At 45.3% G+C, this 20,373-nt stretch overlaps 1 pseudogene; it reads right to left on the bottom strand.

Moving 5' to 3' along the window:
- Positions 1–4,102: 4,102 nt before the first annotated feature.
- Positions 4,103–14,918, bottom strand: LOC136462365 (expansin-B3-like; annotated as a pseudogene).
- Positions 14,919–20,373: the final 5,455 nt, after the last annotated feature.

Genomic DNA, 20,373 nt, shown 5'->3' on the forward strand with positions numbered 1-20,373 from the left:
TGTGGATCCGCTTAACAAAGGCTAACCACCCAGTGTGTTCAGAGAACACACAGTCGACATGGGTTTACGGGAAAGCCTATGATTTCTGGATACTAAGGGCCTGTTGCTTATCTATTTAAAAAAGAGAGGTGCATTGTAGCTGTTAAATCTAATGACAACTGACCGTGACATTGAGGCACACTCTATGCATTGATCTGTGATGAAATGGAAAAAAGAAAAAGGAAGTTAAGTTAAAGTCATAAGGTGAGATCAAAGGGGAGAATGTTAGGATCATCTCCACCAATTGGCCTGGGCCCTTGATCCGCGTCTTGATCGGGGGCGCTCAGCCTCTCTACTGGCTGATGGGCCCCTGTCAAGCAGCGCAATAAATAGGAGGTGGGGGCTGGGGCTCGAGACACGAGATTCACCGCAGCCGCCAGCCCCACCGTGATTTCTAGTCCTAGTCCAATCTAGAAGGGCGTGCTGTGAGCGACGGGAAGCACCATCACGTTCGCCGCCGTCACCAGACCGGGTGTGCACTACTGCTATTACGTCGCCGGCGCTATGGGTGCGACTGGAGACTCGAGGCAAGGTATATCAGTAAGTCCCCTCATCTAAGCTAAGTATTACCCACTGATCTATGCCTAAAAGTACTTCCAGTTCTATTAAAATCATAGACTAATTAGGCTTAAAAGATGCGTCTCGTAAATTAGTCATAAACTATGCAATCAGTTATTCTTTTAGTTTATATTTAATACTCTATGCATATGTCTAAATATTTAATGGGATATAGAATAAACTTTAGAGAAAGGAACTAAACAAGACCTGAATATAGGGGGCAATGGACAAGTGAAGCATCATAAGAAATAACAGTGGTAAGGCGGTGACGGCGGGAGCGGCAAATGTTAGTCCTGTACGTGATGCGATGATGGCTGAAACATTGGCCTGCAAATTTGCTTTGGAGGCAGCGGAGGTACATGGAATTTCCATAGTGGAGTTGGAGACTGACAGTGCTCTGTTGAGGGAAGCGCTGGCCACAAATACCCGAGATTTAACTCCGGAAGGTGTTTTGTTCAAAGGTACACGGGAGCTTCTTGTTGATCAATTTAGATGTGATTGTGTTCGAAATATTCCACGCTCTTGTAATTCAGTAGCTCATGAGATTGCTAGGCTTGATATCAGTTGGGACCCGGGACAATCCGTTGCTTGGTTGGACCCATCCCATAGTTTGTAAATATTCTTGTTACCCGCGATTTGGCTAAGCAATCGTCTTTAAATATAAGGCCGTAAGAGCCTGTTTAAGTTAAAAAAACCATAGTTTTAGTCACATATAATAGTATATATCTTTCATAGTAAATCTCAACCAAAAGAAAATTACATATTTATTGTCAATTGGAAAGGGTAATTTAGATAGTGATCGTTGATTAGATAAGAGAACACCACTAGATGATCAGGGATTAGCTTCTCATAAAGTGAAGATAAGCGAATTAATCATTAGAAGGCAGGCACATCGGCGATGTCAATTTGGCCGGCGGCTGCAGCGCAGCACGGCGTCTTGCGTGATCACGTCCTAATTCCACTTCCACGGCACCGCGTTTAGTCGAGCCGTCCGCAAGAATGCTGACAAGGTGAAGCTGTCAAGCAAGACGAAGAGACGATGCGGCCTGCTGTTTGAGCGATACGAAGACCGAGCGACGATTCATATTCACCGCATCGTGAGGTGAAGGAGCCACCAGATAAGCTTAATATAAATTAGCTTTTCTTAATGGGCTTCAAATATACTTGAGCTTTGGTTCTCTCTTACTAAAGTTTAGCTTCTAAAATCAATGACTAAATTTTAGTCATCCTTGTTTAGTTCTATAGAGACTAAAAGTGATTAAAGGCTATTAAAGTAGTTTAACAAAGACCAAATTATCCCTAATGAATGTCCAAATCAGGATGGAGGACTAGCAATAATGAGGGACAACCTTTGTCCACGTGGCACTTTAACTCGCTTTTAGCTACTCATGAGTGGCTAATGTGACTAAACTACTTTAGTTCCTTTTTAGTAAGTTTATTTTATAGTTTAGTAGCTAAAGTGACTAAAATTTAGTAGCTAAAGTTTAGAACGAGGAAAGCATTTTAGATGAATTAGGAGGGTTTAAACAACTAGTAAATACACAAATCAACTATATATATATAGAATAGAGGGACCAATACAACGTTTGGGGGGTGCCAGGCACCTCCCAGCCCCCCTTCCCTCCGCCACTCCATACGGACTATATCTTCAATACTCTAACTGAGGGCTAGATGAATTATTTTTTAAACCATTAAATAGTGTAAAAAAATAAAAGACTAGTGTAGAGCCAATAAATAATTTTAATATTTCACAATGCATCTCTCACAATATGATGTTCAAGGAAGCTAATGCTAGAGATGCCCTGATCCTGACCAAAACGCGCTGGCGGCGCTGGCTCAGTTTTTTTTTCGCGCGACAGGCAGGCCCATATCGCAGCCCAACCGACGACAATCCCACAGGCCCGTCCTAGCCGAACAATACTGCGCCACATTTCCTTCCGGCCGGCGCACCGTGGGCTGGACAAGGTGTTTTCAGGTCCATGTTTCCAACAAGTGCTGCGGCGCGCGGCAATCATGAAGGGCTGCCTGATGATGGCCCAGTCCAGATGGCTTGGACGGGACAAGCGAGATGGATATGGATTCGGCCCAACCCTGACGAGTTTTGTCTATAGTTTCCAGACACAGTTGGCAATATAATAACCGCAGAGTTGCTCAAAAAAAAAAAAAAAAAAAGACTGACTACACATCTCCTGAAAGATTTTTCTGTTTGTCCTCCACTTTTTTAGCAAATCAAAAGTTGCCACGTCATATGTGATACAAAAAAAAAATAAAATAAAACAAAAATAGCACACATATACTCCCTCCGTCCTAAAATATCTGTCGCTTTCGCTTCCAACTTTGATAAAATATATATTACAAAATATTAATATTTATGGTACATAATTAGTATCATTGGAAAGATCTTTGAATCTAGTTTTTTAATAAATTTATTTGGAGATACAAATGTTGTACGTATTTTCTACAAATCGAGTCAAACTTGTGGCACGAAAACCGAAAACGACAAATAATATGGGACAGGGAGTACATCACATGACAGATTCTTAAAGATTTTTATATTTGTTATCTTCCACTTTTAGAAAATCAAAATTTGGAAAGACAAAAAATAAAATAAAATAATAACAGCACATTACAGCACGTATCCAATAGAAATAGCTTACAACAGAAAATCCAAATCTGGAAAAACAAAAAAATACAATACATATCCCACCAATAGGAAGAGCTTACAAACAGAAAATCAAAATCAACAACAAAAAAAGACAACACATGTACAATACGTATTCCTTTCTTCACCGACGCTGTTCTTCGTCCTGTTCTCAGGCAGCGGATGGGGCCACCTTCGGCTGGGCGAGCTTGGCTTTGTCCTCGCGCGGTCGCAGACGCGACGGACGGAGCACGGGGCGGCCGACGGAGCAGGGACGGTGGCGGACAGGACCACCGCCGGCTGGGCGACCTCTCAGCGTGCTCGCGCATGCGACGGATGGAGCAGGGGCGGTGCCGGACGCGCGGACTGAGTAAGGCGGAGGCGGACACCGTGGATGGGACCACCTACGGCGGCAAACGCTAGTAGAGGGCGCGGCGGTGTTGTGCCGGCGAATGGAGTGCGGCGGCGGCGACGTACTGCTAGGATGCTAGTGAGTGGGCTGGAAGAACGGAAGGCTCAGGCCCATTGTTATTTAGGCAAGCCTGTAAAAAAACACGAAACTTTTGAGCCATACAAATGTGGAAGAAAATAACACAAGAAATCTGATGGCAGATATTTAGAAATTCCGTTCGTTTTTTCTCTCTCTTGTGTGACATGTTACGTGGCAACTTTTGATTTGCTGAAAAAGTGGAAGACAACGAACACAGAAATCTGCCACATGATGTTCAAAAGTTTTTCGAAAAGACGAAACTCTGGACCAACGACGCCTCCGGCAGACATCCCAGTCGTCAAATCTCTGAAGACACACGACACCACCTACAGAGTAGGACACCCGACATGTCACCTCTCAAGTGCTAATTAAAACTAAGGCACCTCAATCCCATGCAAACGATACAATACCAAAAAGATCAAGCCAATGATGCCGGCAATTTCCGTGTGCAGCAGAGCTAATGACCAGTCCAACAGTAGAGCCAGTAGCCTTGTCCAGCAGCAGAGCCAAAAGCCTCATACTGCAAGTTGGAGCCGTAGTAGGTGTTGGGCGCCCAGTTCGCCGGGATGACCTGGTAAGCCACCAGCGTCTCGCCGGACTCGTTGGTGATGCGCAGCCAGAAGGGCCCCAGCAGCCGGTGCTTGGAGTCCATCCTCCAGATGGATCCCCACGACTCCCGCATCGGCGTCTACCACCCGGAGTTGGCCTCCATGATGTCCACGTGGATCACATCGCCATCGTTGTCTTCGAACTCGACAAGCACCGCTAAGTGTTAGTTGATCTGGGCTCTTGATCTACGTCCTGATCGAAGGTGCCCAACCCTAATACGGTTGGTGGACTCCTGTCGCACAACGCCATAAATAGGAGGTGGAGGTCGGAGCGCCGAGCACGAGGTTCGCCTGAGCCGCCTAGCACCCCACCTACAGTCCTAAACACTAACCGATCACAGAGGGGGCGCTGCCAGTGACGGGAAGCGTATAATACCCTAAAATTTGTATTATTTTAAAATAGTTAAATTTGATTTATTTATGCAATTATATGTGCATTTCAAATTTAGGAAATAATATTTTTTATAAAATTAAAAGTAAATATAAGGATAGAAACATGTCGATGCATTCATGCTGTTGCATATTTATTTCTGTGATGGGTGGTTTTGTTTCAAATGCTAAAAGGTTTTAAAAACCTTTTGAAAATGAGTTTGGAAAATTTATTTAGAAAAAGAAAAGGAAATTCATTTTCTCTCCCCTCTTTTCCTCAATTTGGCCTGCTGGCCATTTCTTTCCCCACTGGCCTGGCTTGGCCTGCTGGCCCAACTTTTCCCCGGCCCGCTCGCCTCCTCCCGTTTTTCTCCCTGGGCTGGCCCAGCTCGGGCGCAACCGCCGCCGCTCCCTCCCTCTCTCTGCTGCTGACAGCCCGGCCCCGCCTGTCGGCGTTTTCCCCCACCTCCCGCGCCCCGCGCTCGGTCAGAGCCGCAACCGCCGCCACGCCCACTCGCATCGTGGGAGCGTCTCCCCGCGCCCCGGCCTCTATAAAACGGAGCCAAGCCCATCGCCACCCCTCCCTGCTGCCTCCCCGCTCCGTTTTCGCGTTCGCCAGTGCTTGAGGAAGCCACAACCATCGCACAGAGGAGCGCCAAGGTCCGCCGTTCGTCCTCCGCGCGGTCCGCCGTCCCCGAGCCACCTCCGACCTCGCTTTCTTCCGCGGTGAGACCCCCTTGCTCCCCTCTTTCTCTCCATGTCGTTACTTTCGAGTTTCATGGCCTCTAGAGCCCGTTTCGCATGCGCCCGTGAGCTCCACGTTGCCGGCCATGGCGACCACCGCCTCGGCTGCGTCCTCTGGCCGCTCCTCGACCTTGGCAAGTTCGTGTGCACCTCCTCTCTCCCCCGGTGCCCTCGGTTCGTCAAACCGAGGCCCGTAGCCCCTAAACCGAGAGCGCCGGTGACCTCCTTGCCGTCGGCCATGGAGCCCCGCCATGGCCATCACTATTCCGGCCGCCAGCCTCCTTCTCTCTCTCCCCCAGATCTAATCCGAGCCGTCCGTTGCTTGATCAACGGCCCAGGGAGGCTGATACCCCTTCGCGGGTAATTTTGCTAAAGAGACCCCCCGAGTTCGGCCAAATAGGACCCGCAATCCTCGGCTGGTTAAATATCCTAGATTTAATTTTATTTAAATTCGAAAATAGTTCCTTCTATTTACAGAAATGCCACTTCACTGTTTTGCTCATAAAATCATCGTTTTAGCTCTGAATCGACCCGTTCAAATTGTGTTAGTTTCGTAATTGCATAATCTACGTGTTAGTCCCACTTTTAATCATGTTTGCAACTTTTAAATTTCATGGTTAGGTTTAATTAAATAAATTACTATAGGAAACCCCGTTTAATTCATAACTTTCGCGTTTTAGCTCCGATTTTCGTGAACTTCGCGTTGACGTGATCGTAGCGAGACATAGAATCTTTTCATAAACTTTTTAATTTGTTTTCTATATTGCTGGTGTACTATTCTAACTATAGGATTGTTTGCTTTGCATGAATGTTCCCGAAATGTTGTATGTTGCCGTGTTGGTCGTGTTCAGACGTTGAGGAGAACGTCGGTGACCAAGAGTTCTTTGACGACCAGCAGGACCAGCAGGAGTTTGCTAACCAAGGCAAGTATAGCATGGGATCTACCTTGATGTCCTATTCACCATTTATTAATTACTCATTTGCATGTGTCTAATTTTGATACCCGTAAGGACATCCTAGTGTTTGATTATCCTGTTCCTTGTTCTCCTATGGGTTGTATGCATATGGGTAGTTTGCTAGCACTCAATGTAACTGTACATGATCCAAATAATGAATAATGGTTCTATGGAACGAAAAGGTAAAATTTGTTTTTAAACAACTGAATTATAGGGCAAAGGAGCAAATGACTTTCGATCATGATGCTCTCGGCCCTCCATAAGGACTTATCTGTCGATAAAAGCTAGGACTGACAGTGCAACCATGATGGTCACATGGCTCTGACTTTAGCTCAGTAATAGGACCTTTTCTAGCTTGTTAGAGGTTACCTTTATGGCGCAAAAGGGGCTTGCCACGTTGGGTATAGGGCTGCCTCTGTTCCTATGTGTATAGCCGCGATGGACATGTGCCATAGGAAAGGGGGGTTCCTACATCTGCCTACCGAGGAAACCTAGCGGCCCTAACTTGTTAGAGAAACCTATAAAATGGCTTCATAGTGTACCCCGCCCGCTCACCTTGGCAGTGTTATGGGAGTAATTAACCTGGGCACGTAGGAAACATGACTCACGGTGAATGTGCACAACCTCTGTAGAGGGTTACAAACTGTTATAACAGCCATGCTCACGGTCACGAGCGGCCTAGAAAACTCACAGAATAACTGGTTATTTATTGTTGTTCATTTATGAAGTTCTATGATGATAATATGATACAATCGATTCTGATATCTGACCATGTGGGTTTAATTGGGGCTTAAGCATAACTTGATAATAGTTGATGATAAAATTTTGACTTACTAAAAGTGCTAACTGCAGTAAACCAGAGTCATCCTTTTTTAGCTTTCATAACCTCATGTTATCTTGTTAAGTACGGGAGGTACTTACGCTTGTTTATTTTCAATATTTGGATAAAAATCCCAGATGGGTAACAGATGTCAATGAGTATGTGGAGTTTCCATAGGACTTTTAGGCTTGTGGTCAACCAGTTGACCGTCCCTGTGTTGGAGCTTCCACGAGAGAGCTGTCTTTTTATCTTCCGCTGTGTTGTGTAAGACTATGTTATGGTATTAATCATGATGTAAGATACACTGCGATGATACTTTTGTAATTTGTCAACTTATGTGTGTGACTGATCCCTGGGCACATATGGGTTTAGTGCATTCAATTTTATCCTTAAAATTGGGTGTGACAAAGCGCCACCACCGCCTCTACATCATGCCAGAGGACTGCTACAACGCCGGGCTACCCCGCGACCTCTGCACCGACCCAGACAACACCGCTACTGCACCACCACCAGGTTATCGCCAAGCACTACGATGGTGAGTCCATCTTCATCCAAGGCAACCGATGGTTTGCACCCTTTCACCCCTCTCTCTCATTCTATCTCTAATCCAATACTAGTAGATGCTTCTAGGACTCACGGTTTAATTCAAAGTGTAAGTAGACATACTAGATTTATGCCTAGAGATCTTGCTTTAGGTTCAACAATGGTATCAGACGCCTAAGTAGGTGTAGATCTAGCCTATCGGATGAAAAAACCGAGTAGCAATTAGAAGGATGTAATAGATTCGCTTTCGGATCTAAAAAAGAGGGTCACTGAACCCTAACCCTAATCGGGTGAAGCACAGAGAAGAGAAAGGGGTTTCGACATGCGAAATCATCTCGGGGAAGAAGAACAATCTCTAACCCTAACCCTAGAAAACCCTCACCTAAGAAACAGATCGAACGAAGGAGAGGAGGACCTACCGGACTCTTCTGTCGCTCGTCATCACCGTCGTTGCGTGGGTTGTCTCCTACCGACACGCGGGGAGAAGTCGAGCCGCCGCCGCTCCTCGGGCTTGCATGAGCTCCGACCAAGGGCGCCGCTGCTAGTCCGCTCGATGGCGGCGCGCTCACCCACGTGGGGAGCGCACGCACCGATGAAGGGGCCGGCAACGGTGCCATGTCGCTCGGTCGCCGCTGCTGCTCGTTGCGCTGAGAGCTGCTGCGCTGAGAGAGAGAAAGGGAAGAAAGAAATGTCTAGGGTTTTTAGGGGCAGCCGTGGCCGGGGGGGGGGGGGGTTGATGCAGCGACATCGTCGCTCGGCCGTCATCGGCCGTCAGTTCAAAGTGGATGCCTTAGATTGATTGGGCCAGAATCGGCCCAGGTAGGTGAGAACTTTCCTAGCCTAGGCCCAGGTTGTGGCCTGGGCGCGGGGAGGCACCGCGAGTGCGCTCGCGCGCGAATTGGGTTTAGGTTGCGTTGGCGCTGTGCTGGCCACGCGCGCTGCTGGGCCGTTTACTGCTGCTGCAGGCCGAGCTAGAATGAGTAGCAAGAAAAGATTTGAAGTTTATTTAATTTTTAGAAGTAGTTTTGAATGAATTTTGAAGGTTTAAATTTTTTGGTAAAATTACACCAACGTGTTACTTTTTTCTAGAAAGTAGATATGAATATGAATATGCTTCTGAAAAGTAAATAATTATGAATTTTTTATGTTTCCGCTGCAATATTAAAGTTAATAATCTTCTAATTAAATTCAAATAAACAGGAGAATTTAATTTGAAGAGTAGTCAACTTTTAATCAGTAAATTATAATATTGTTATTTTTTTTGACCAACGTTGATAATAGAAATATTATAATGTTTAATCATAAGTTTTTCATGCATTAATTCTATTTCTGCCAAACGGTGATGTAGAATTAGTGTATAAGAATATTGTATGTTTTAATTTTGACCAACGTTAAATTAAAGCATGAAATTATAATGATATATATATTTTCTCACTATCTCTGACAATGTTTTTCAGGACTCAACCCAATGGCATTCATCTCGCACATACCACCCCTAGAAGGGGGCAATTACAGAGTATGGCGAGAGAAGTATGAGCTCGCACTTACACTGTCCGAGAATTACTTAGCGCTCATCTCCCTGTGTCCTACTAAGCCAGTGGACCCGGTGAGGGAAGAAAACGAGTCTAATGCTGATTTCATTGCTCGACAGCGAGATCATGCAGAAGTGCGCATGAAGTATGATCTCGAGCACAAGAAGTGGGACTTCTCGAACCGCAAGTGCTTGATGGCGGCCAAGTCCACAATCTCTGATGCTATAATGGGGATCTATCCTAGACTATGATACCACCACTGAGTACCTTAAGATGGTGGAGAGTCAGTTTACTGGCTATTCCAAGGCTTATGCTATTACATTGATCAAGAAATTGTTCAATGAAAAATATACTGGTGGTGGTATCAGAGAGCACATTTTGAAGATGAGCAACACGGCTTCGAAGCTGAAGCCAATGGATTTGGGGCTCAAGGATGGGTTCCTGATTCATTTCGTTTTTGCTTCCTTGCTAAAGGAATATGAAACTTTTATTGTTAACTACAACATGCAGCCCGACAAGTGGGACATAGAAAAAGCTCATCGCAATGTGTGTTCAAGAAGAGGAAAGGCTGAAGTCCTTACAGGGTGACTCTGTTAACCTTATCAAGGACAAGAAAAGGAACTTCAATAAGAATGCCAAACCTCAAGGGAAAGCCCCTCAGACTGAGCACCATCAGAAGAACAACAACACTCAAGTTGAAAAGGATCAGTGTAAATGGTGCAAGAAGCACGGACACTACCAGAGGGACTATCTAGACTTTCTGAAGAACCTGCTAAAGAGAGGTAAGGATTTCATTACATTCATAGATGAATCCCTGTATTTAAGTTATTCAAAATCTACTTGGTGGATTGATTCAGGTGTAACTGTTTATGTTGTAAATTCATTACACCATTGGAGATCTTTCTCTAGAATTAGTTGATGGTTTTCTATTTAAGCTTTCGGATGTTCTATTTGTACCCTCTTTGCGAAGAAACTTAATAAGTGTTTCACGTTTAGATGACGATGGATATGATTGCCATTTTGGTAATGGCAAATGTCAGATTATTTATACTAATAAATGTGTTGGTCTTGCCTTCCGACAAGATAAACTTTATTTATTATCACTTTCTGAGAATGTGAATGATGTAAGTACTGAGAATGAGAATGCTTCCTTATCTATGAATGCAACAAATAAGCGGAGTGCATGATGTATCTACAAAATTATGGCACTGTCATTTAGGCCATATTTCGAGGGAGAGAATAGAGCGATTGATTAAGAAATCAGTTCTTCCGCCTTTAGAATTTTCAGATTTAGAACAATGCATAGATTGCATAAAAGAAAAGTACGTTAAGAAAATAAAGAAAGATGCCAAACGAAGCGTAGGAATTTTAGAAATAATCTACACAGACATCTATGGTCCTTTTCCTATGAAGAGTGTGGATGGTTATGATTTATTTATAACATTCACAGATGACTATTCTCATTTTGGCTATATTTACCCAATTAAAGAAAGATCAGAAGCATTGGATAAATTTAAAATATTCAAGGTTGAAGTAGAAAATCAGCACAACTTAAAGATTAATGTAGTAAGGTCTGACCGCAGGAGAGAGTACTACGATCGACACACCCCATATAGCCAAGTTCCTAGACCCTTTGCAAGGTACTTATAGGAAAATGGCATAGTAGCCTAATATTCTACACCAGACGAGCCTTAGCAGAATAGAGTAGCTGAAAGACGCAACCATACCTTAATGAATATGGTGAGAAGCATGATAAGTTATTCTACCTTACCAATAAATTTATGGATAGAGGCATTAAAAACCACTATTCATATTCTTAATCGAGTGCCAAGTAAGTCGGTGCTTAAAACACCATATAAGTTGTGGACAGGAAAGGAACCCTCACTAAACTATTTACGTGTGTGGGGTTGTCTTGCTGAGGCAAAAGTATTTAACCCAAACATAGGGAAGCTGGACTCCAAGGCAGTCAGCTGCCATTTCATTGACTATCCAGAAAAGTCAAAAGGTTATCGCTTCTATTGTCCTGACAGACAAATGAAGTTTGTAAAAACAAGACATGCTATCTTCTTGGAGGATGATATGATTAGGGGGAGCATGGTAGCGTGAGAAATTAGTTTTGAAGAGAAGCGGGTATACGTGCCCACTCCTATGGTTCAGGAACCATTTTTTACGCTACTTGCTATTGTTGTACCAATAGTGCAAAACACTATAGTAACAACACCTGTTGTTAGTTCTCCTATGGCAACAATGAATAAACATGAGGAACCCATCCTTTAGGATCCTATAGAATCCGTTGTCACACATGAGGAAGAGCAACAACAGCCTCATATAGAACAAGCGTCATCTAACGAGGCCCCTAGAAGGTCTCAAAGAGTCAGAAGATCAACCATTCCTGATGATTATGAAGTTTATGAATGTGAGGAATTTTAAATAGAGGGTGATCCCACCTCATTTGAAGAAACCATGAGAAGCGCTCACTCATCCAAGTGGCTTGAATCCATGGAAGATGAAATGAAATCAATGAAAACCAACAAAGTTTGAAAATTAGAAACAATTTCTAAAGGAGCCAAGACAGTAGGCTGTAAATGAGTCTACAAAACTAAACATGACTCCAAAGGAAATATAGAAAGGTTTAAAGTGCGACTTGTGGTGAAGGGTTTCATGCAAAGAGAAGGCATAGACTACAATGAGACATTTTCTCCAGTCTCATGTAAGGGTTCTTTTAGAATCATAATGGCGCTTGTAGCATATTATGACTTAGAATTACATCAGATGGATATAAAGATGGTATTCCTAAATGGGGATATGGAGGAAAATATTTACATGGCACAACCAAAAGGTTTTGTTGTGGAAGGAAAATAACACATGGGATGCCGTCTGAAGAAATCCATTTATGGATTAAAGCAAGCTTCAAGACAGTGGTATTTGAAGTTTGATAGTACAATAAGAAAGTTTGGGTTTCAAGAAAATATAGAGGACAATTGTGTTTATGCAAAGTTCAAGAATAGGAAATACATTTTCCTAGTCTTGTATGTGGATGACATCTTGCTCGCTAGCAGTGATGTTAATCTACTACTAGAAACAAAGAAGTTCTTGTCCTCAAAGTTTGATATGAAGGATCTCGGTGAAGCTTCATTCATCCTAGGAATAGAGATTCATCGAGATAGAGAAAATGTGGTTTTAGGACTATCACAAAAGGCATACTTAGAAAAAGTTCTAAAGAAATACAGTATGCAAAATTATAAGTCATCACCTGCTCCCATAGTCAAGGGCGACAGATATGGAGAATTTCAATGTCCTAGGAACCAATATGAGATCGATCAAATGAAAACGGTTCCATATAGTTCAGCTGTCGGAAGTTTACAGTATGCTCAAGTGTGTACTCGCCCTGACTTAACATATGTTACCGGGTTGCTTGGCAGATATCAGAGTAATCCAGGAATAGAATACTGGAAATTAGTAAAGAAAGTTTTACGTTACCTGCAAGGTACGAAGGGTCTCATGCTAACGTACAGAAGATCAGATTCCCTGCACATAGAGGGGTATACAGATTCTGATTATGCGGGAGATGAAAGAAAGTCCACGTTAGGATACATATTCACTCTCGCAGGAGGAGCTATATCTTGAAAAAGCTCGAAGCAAACCGTCACTACATCATTCACAATGTATGCCGAGTTTGTAGCATGTTATAAGGCCACAGGGCAGGTGAATTGGCTAAAGAAATTCATGCTCGGGTTGAAAGTGGTAGACGACATACATAAACTACTTAAGTTATACTGCGATAATAATCCAGCAGTATGTTATGCTCACAACAATAAGTCAAGTGGTGTTGCCAAACACATTGACATAAAGTATTATGTTGTGAAAGATAAAGTCCAAGATCATATAATTAGTCTTGAGCATATAAGAACAGAAAAGATGCTCGTGGATCCACTTACATTGCCCAGTGTGTTCAAAGAACACGTACCCGGCATGGGTTTAAGGGAAAGCCTATGATTCCTGAACAATAAGGGCCTAGTTAAGAATCTATTTCAAAACAGAGAGGTGCATTGTAGCTGTTTAATCTAATGGCAAGAGACCGTGACGATGAGTCATGCTCTATGCACTGATTTGTGATGGAATAGGAACAAGAGAAAGTAAGTTAAGTTTAAGTTATAAGTGAGATCAAGAGGGAGAATGTTAGTTGATCTCCACCAATAGGCCCTGGACCCTTGGATCTGCGCCCTGATCGAGGGCGCCCAACCCTAATATGGTTGGTGGACCCCCGTCGCACAGCGCCATAAATAGGAGGTGGGGGCCGGGACGTCGAGCACGAGGTTCGCCTGAGCCACCTAGCACTTCACCTACAGTCCTAAACCCTAACCGATCATAAAAGGGGCGCTGCCAGCGACGGGAAGCGCCGCCACCGCCTCTGCATCACGCCGGAGGACTGCTACAACATCGGGCTGCCCTGCGACCTCTACACCGACCCGGACGACACCGCTACTGCACCGTCACCGGGTTATCGCCAAGCACTGCGATGGCGAGCACATCTTCATCCAAGGCGGCCGATGGTTTGCACCCTTTCACCCCTCTCTCTCTCTCATTCTATCTCTAATCCAGTACTAATAGATGCTTCTAGGACTCACGATTTAATTTAAAGTGTAAGTAGACATGCTAGATTTATGTCTAGAGATCCTGCTTTAGGTTCAACACTAAGTAGTTGGGGTTTGAGCCGTGCTCGATGTGGAAGGTCACTGTCTGCCCGGGGTAGATGCAGGGCACCCTACAGGAACATGCCATGTTATGCTTCATTTGGACTAGGCTTGTCCATAGGCATACAAAAAACGCCAAACTGTGAAGTGGAAGTATGATTCTGTTGGTGTAGGGCCTTCAGATTGCTTGCCATGTGGTTCTATGAAACGAGCAGTGCATGTTACGGACCTCCTGAACTGGATGTCGATGATGCCGGCGTGGTAGAGCTCGTTGTTGCGGCCGGGCTGTGCCATGGCACCAAACGCCGTGCTGCTGAGGTCAAAGTGGTACTTGGCGACTGGGTAGTAGTTCATGTCGGTGATCATCACCGTCTCCGGGTTGCCAGAGCACGCGGGGTGGTTGACGCATCGTATCTGAAAAAGGTCAGCAACAAATGAAAGGAGTTAGTCATCTAGTTTTCTGTCTCTGTTTCCGTTTTCACGAGGACAGCCAACAGCACAAACGAACTTCTTGATATCCTAGAAATAGTATCTCTGACCAAGTAATGTAATTGGTAGCACGAGCCACAGCCCTTGCCATCCTTGAACAGGGGCTGGTTGCCGCACGATGTCATGGCCGAGAAAGGAGGCAGGTTCACATTCTTGAACCCACAAGCGCCACCTGTATGCACAAAAGCTTACAGATCGTCCAACAACAATGCACGCCATATACGATCTGGCACCATGCACCAACATTCATGTCATACCGGTGTCGTAGGGGCCAGCGCCGGTTGGCGCACCATACCAAGTGGCCCTGGCAGCCACCCAGTAGGGGTCCGTGGTGATGTGGGAGGCATTAAAGTTGACGATCCTAGTGCATGAGCCATACGAGACAAGAAGGAAGATCAGTGCACCAAGCGCAACCAGCTTGGACTGGGCAGACATGAAGCTCTGTGTTTCGATGGTCAGCGAGAAGCACCTTGCCAGGATATTCTTTGGTAGGGGGTCACATGGCTCTGGAGCAAACCATGGAAGGAATGGAGGCATCAGGTCAGTGGCGTTTATATAGGATTTGAAGCTAGGGTGGTTCAATAAGTGGATTTTTTAATATCTCAAATGTAAATTGTCAACTTACAATACAAGCACAAAAGCTTGTGTTACAAACATCTTCAAATCCACAATTAGGTATAAAATTTGCCTCCAGAAAATCTCACTTACAATATAGTTCAAATAAGACAACTATTCTATTTCTTTTGATGCTGGGCTTATCTTTCTAACAGCCTTAAAAGTCTCCATTATACCATCTTCATTCACAATGAAGAAAACGTCATTACAAATTACTAGTTACTTGCGAATTTACAAATTTACATTCCTACCGCTGGCTACTGATGTGCATTCCTAGTTTCTCACAACAATGCGCAATGCGCTACCAATGTGCCACTACAATCCTACGTTCCTAGCTTCCAATGATGGCTACCAGTGTGCAAGACTGCAAGCTACCAAAACAAGTACAATCTTAGTGGCTAGCTCGTTTGTTGCTAGTACTGGGCAGACATGAAGCTCTGTGTTTCGATGGTCAGCGAGAAGCACCACCTTGCCAGGACATTCTTTGGTGGTGGGTCACATGGTTCTGGAGCAAACCATGTAAGGAATGGAGGCATCAGGTCAGTGGCGCTTATACGGGATTTGAAGCTAGGGTGGTCCGATAATTCAAATTTTTTATATCTCAAAGGTAAATTGTTAACTTAGAATACAAGTACACAAGCTTGTCTTACAAACATCTCAAATCCACAATTCAATATAAAAAAATTTGCCTCCAAAAAAGCTCATAAACTTAGGATAGTTCAAATAAGACAACAATACTATTCTTGTTGGGCTTATGCTTCCTAACAGCCAAAAAGGTCTCCATTATATCATCTTCATTCACACTGAAGAAAGCATCTTTACAAATTACTACTCCCTCAATCCCAAATTATAAGTTATTTCAAGAATCTTGGAGAGTCAAAGCATCTCAAGTTTGACCTAAATTATACTAAGAATTACAAAGATTTATGACATCAAATAGATATACTATAAAAATATAATTAATGAAGAACCTAATGATACTTAGTTGGTGTCATATATGTTATTATCTTATCATATAAATTTGGTTAAACTTGAGATATTTTGACTCTCCAAGATTCTTGAAATGACTTATAATTTGGAATGAATAGAGTAATTGATTGCGAATTTTACAAATTTGCATTCCTACCACATAGCTACCAATGTGTGTTCCTAGTTTCTCACGCCAATGTGCAATGTGCTACCAATGTGCTAGTACAATCCTATGTTCCTAGTTTCCTACCATGGCTACCGGTGCGCAAGTCTGCTTCAAGATACCAAAACAAGTTACAAAGAAGTGAGATTAGTGAACTACCTCGCTGCTCGCCTGACGGCTTGTTGCTAGGGTTGGCTGCTTCGCTACCGCTCCTCAGCTCCTGCTCTGCTCTAGTGCGGCGGTATGCCAGGTGGCCGCCGCAAGCTGTGCTGGCGAGCCAGCCAACCGCCAGATCTCCTCCCAGGCTCCCTTTTGCCAGACGTCGGGTCGCTCCTCCCGTCTGCCTTCCCTGGCTTCCCCTCCGTGGAGGCGTCGCCGGATGCCCGGATCCGGCGGGGGCTGGCCACCGCGCGCCGCAAATTTGCCCCCAATCGGCGAACCCTCCCTAGGTCACCCCCTCCGCTCCGCCTCGCGCCTCCGTCTTAAGTTCTAACGGTTGCCGATTCGGAGTCCGAGTGGACGGCCTGTATCGCTTCCTTATCCGAGAGTCCGCCGGCGTGGGCTAGAAGGCCTTGTTGCGGCCTAGCCCAATTAGAATCCAAACAAAGAGAGAGCTCAGGCGCTCAGGCGTGGGCTACCAGTCAGTTTGGTTTTTCTTCGTGGGCGGCGGCGTCGAGGTTTCCTTATTGAAAACAGTTGGGCCCACCTGGCCCAACCAATTGGAGGAGATGTTGGAATCTAGCCCGACCTAACCCCTGGCCCACATAAATGTCGAGACGCGCCGCCGTCGCCGCTTGCACTACTACAAGAATCAATTTGCATAGCGTGGCCAAAATGGGCTCCGTGGCGGGCACCTCTTTTGCCCGCCACGGTTAACCGGTGGCCGGCCAACGAGGCCGGCCACCGAGGCGCCCACTACGGGAAAATGGTTTATGATAGCGGGCCACCTTATTTGCCCGCCGCAGGAAATCGTTATTTACCGCGGCGGGCAGTATGAATCACCCGCCGCGGTTAATACGATGTACCATAGCGGGCTCTTTAAACTGCCCGCCACGGTAAAGAGTTCATTTCCTGCGGCGGGCGCTTTATATTGCCCGCCGTGGTAAAGCCTGTACAAATAATCACTGCCGCCCCTTCGTCTTCTCCACGGGTCTTCCTCTCTCTCAAACTCATGGGGGAGGTTTTGCCCTAAAATTTGAAGAAACTTTTGATTTGAGTTGAAGGGCTTGGATTTGAGGGAGGAGGACATCATAAGAGGTTCATAAAGGCTCCCCCTCTCTCCTTCCATCCTCTCTCTCTATTTCCATCACCTAGAGTTCTCTCTAGATCTATATCTAGATCTAGATCAATTTTAATGGAAAAAATGATGTCATGTATTTCTTTAACCTTAGATTCATCATAGATGCATGCTTCATCTTTCACATCGTTATTTCCTCTCTTTTTCATGATTTTGGACGTAAAAATCATCAATTTCTCCTAATTCTTCTTTATTTGTTGATTGTGACGGATAATGTTCACAGGTATGATGGATAGGTTGGAATGGATGTACCGGATCGATAGAGTGAATGATCCGCGGTACCTCTTTGAATTAAGGAAGTTTATTGCTGCTGGTAAAGCTCACCGTGAGAGACTAAAGCGGATGACAACCATATGTCCATGTTCTCATTGCAAGAACCTGAAAGCCCACCGAGACAGCGAGGTGCAAACTCATTTGATCATGTATGGTTTCATCGAGGGCTACACCGTCTGGACATTTCACGGCGAAAAAGTTGGTGCGAGTGGCGGTGCATCTGGAGTGAGCTCTTCGACGCCGACGACGACAGCACCATTGGTGAATAAAGATCCTTTAGGAGCACCCAGCTCCTCATCATCTTCAGTAGCAGCTGCGCCAGCCAACAGTGACAACAGTTATCGTGATTACATCATGGTGGATGATCTAATGCAAGACATGGTCGACGAAGCCGGTGACGGTGGGGATGGTCAGGATACTGTGAGCCAACCCGAGGATGTGCAGCTTGTTGAAGATCTAGTCAAACATTTCGATGAAGACGATGTTGTGTTGGGTTGCCCAAAGTGGTTGGATAATTTTAGAGAGTTGAAGCAGGCGGCAGTTGATCCTCTCTATAAGGACGGCGGCGACTGTCCAAAGGAGTGCACGGCGCTCCGTTTTAACCTCCATATGTTGATGTTGAAGGCTCGTCATGGTTGGTCTGACACTAGCTTCAATGAGTTGTTAAGCTACCTTGCCACCATGTACCCAACGGCTAACAAGGTGCCTGCTAATACTTATCGGGCCAAGAAGCTGATCCGGCCAGTGGCGATGAAGCTTAGAAAGTTTGATGCATGCCCTAACCACTGCATCCTGTATCGGGGCAATGAGTATGAGAATTTGACGAGTTGTCCGCACTGTGGCTTTAGTCGGTATAAGAAAAATGCTGGTTGTCGCGTGGATGCAGAAGATGAGGGAGGCTTGCGGGGTGGTCGGAAGAAGAACAAGAAGGGGGCAAAGAAGAGCAGTGTGGCCAAATAGATCTTGGCTCAGCAGGACGATGAAGAAGAGGGTTACACGCACAGGAAAAGTCCAGCACTATCGGTGTGGTACCTGCCCGTGACCAATCGCCTGCGTGCAATATTCGGGAACCCGGACGATGCCAAGCTCATGTCCTGGCATGCATCAGCTGACCGCCTGAACGACGATGGTAGGCTACGGCACCCATCCGACGGCAAGCAGCGGAAGGATTTCGATGAGGCCTACCCGGAGTTTGGCAAGGAGCCCATGCATGTTAGGTTCGCGCTAAGTACCGATGGGATGAACCCGTTCGGTGAGCTTAGCAGCTCGCACAACACTTGGCCCGTCATGCTCACCATGTACAACCTACCTCCCCATCTATGTCAGAAGCGTAGGTACCTTATGCTGACCATGCTTATCTCCAGACCGAAGCAGCCCGGCAACGATATAGATATGTTCCTGGAGCCGTTCATGGAGGAAATGAAGATACTATTTGATGTTGGGGTCCAGATGGTGGATGCATCCTGCAAGGAGAAGTTCACACTAAAAGCAATCATCTTTGTCACCATCACCGATTACCCCGGTCTCTTCTCACTATTGGGGCAGATCAAAGGGAAGACCGGCTGCGTAATTTGCATCAACGGGACCTGCTACACTTACCTTAAGGGATCCAATAAGATGGTGTACACAAGGCATAGACGGTTCCTCGCAAAAAATCATAGGTATAGAAGAAGTATTATGAACAAATACTTTGACAATCAGGACAAGCCGCAGCGTGATCAACCGACGCAGACTAGTTGGGGGACAAAGGTGTATGAGATGGTCAAGGACATGGATCAGGTGGAGTTTGGAAAGAAGAAGAAGCCGCCTAAAGAGGGGAGCATGCAGACAAGGAAGCAAAAGCGGAACCAGACGGAGGAAGTCCCCGCCGTCGTTCCTTTCAAGAAGAAGTCAATTTTCTTCAAGTACCTGTCGTATTGGAAAACACTAAATACACCCCATGCCATCGACTGCATGCACCTAGAGAAAAATGTCTTTGAAAGCACAATCGGTGGCCTGCTGGATATCAAGGGCAAGACAAAGGATGGTATCAAGTCACGGACGGATCTTGTCAATCTGGGCATCAGGCCAGACCTTCACCCGGGACCGCCTTAGAATGGTAAAGTCGATATCCCGGGTGCGGCCTGCAACCTAACGCAAGACGAGAGGATGACTTTTCTTAAGTTGCTTAGGGGTATCAAGGTGCCGACTGGTTTCTCTTCCAACATCAAGATCCTGGTCTCCATGAAAGACCTCATAATGACCGGCTACAACTCACACGACTGCCACGTCATGCTGACGGTGTTCCTACCAATTGCGATTAGGGCTATCCGTCCAGAGTACGTGAAGATGGTCATCACACGGATGTCATACTTCTTTAATCGCATCACCCAGAAGGTCATTGATAAGGCTGAGCTGCCTGCCCTAAAGGAGTTCATCGCGGAGACCCTTTGCCAGCTTGAGATGTGCTTTCCACCATCTTACTTTGATATTATGCCACACCTAATGATGCATATGGTCGATCAGATCCATCAACTAGGCCCCATGTACCTACACCAGATGTGGATGTACGAGTGGTTCATGTCCACCCTCAA

Source organism: Miscanthus floridulus, chromosome 7 (genome assembly GCF_019320115.1).
Source record: "Miscanthus floridulus cultivar M001 chromosome 7, ASM1932011v1, whole genome shotgun sequence".
Lineage (NCBI taxonomy): Eukaryota > Viridiplantae > Streptophyta > Magnoliopsida > Poales > Poaceae > Miscanthus > Miscanthus floridulus.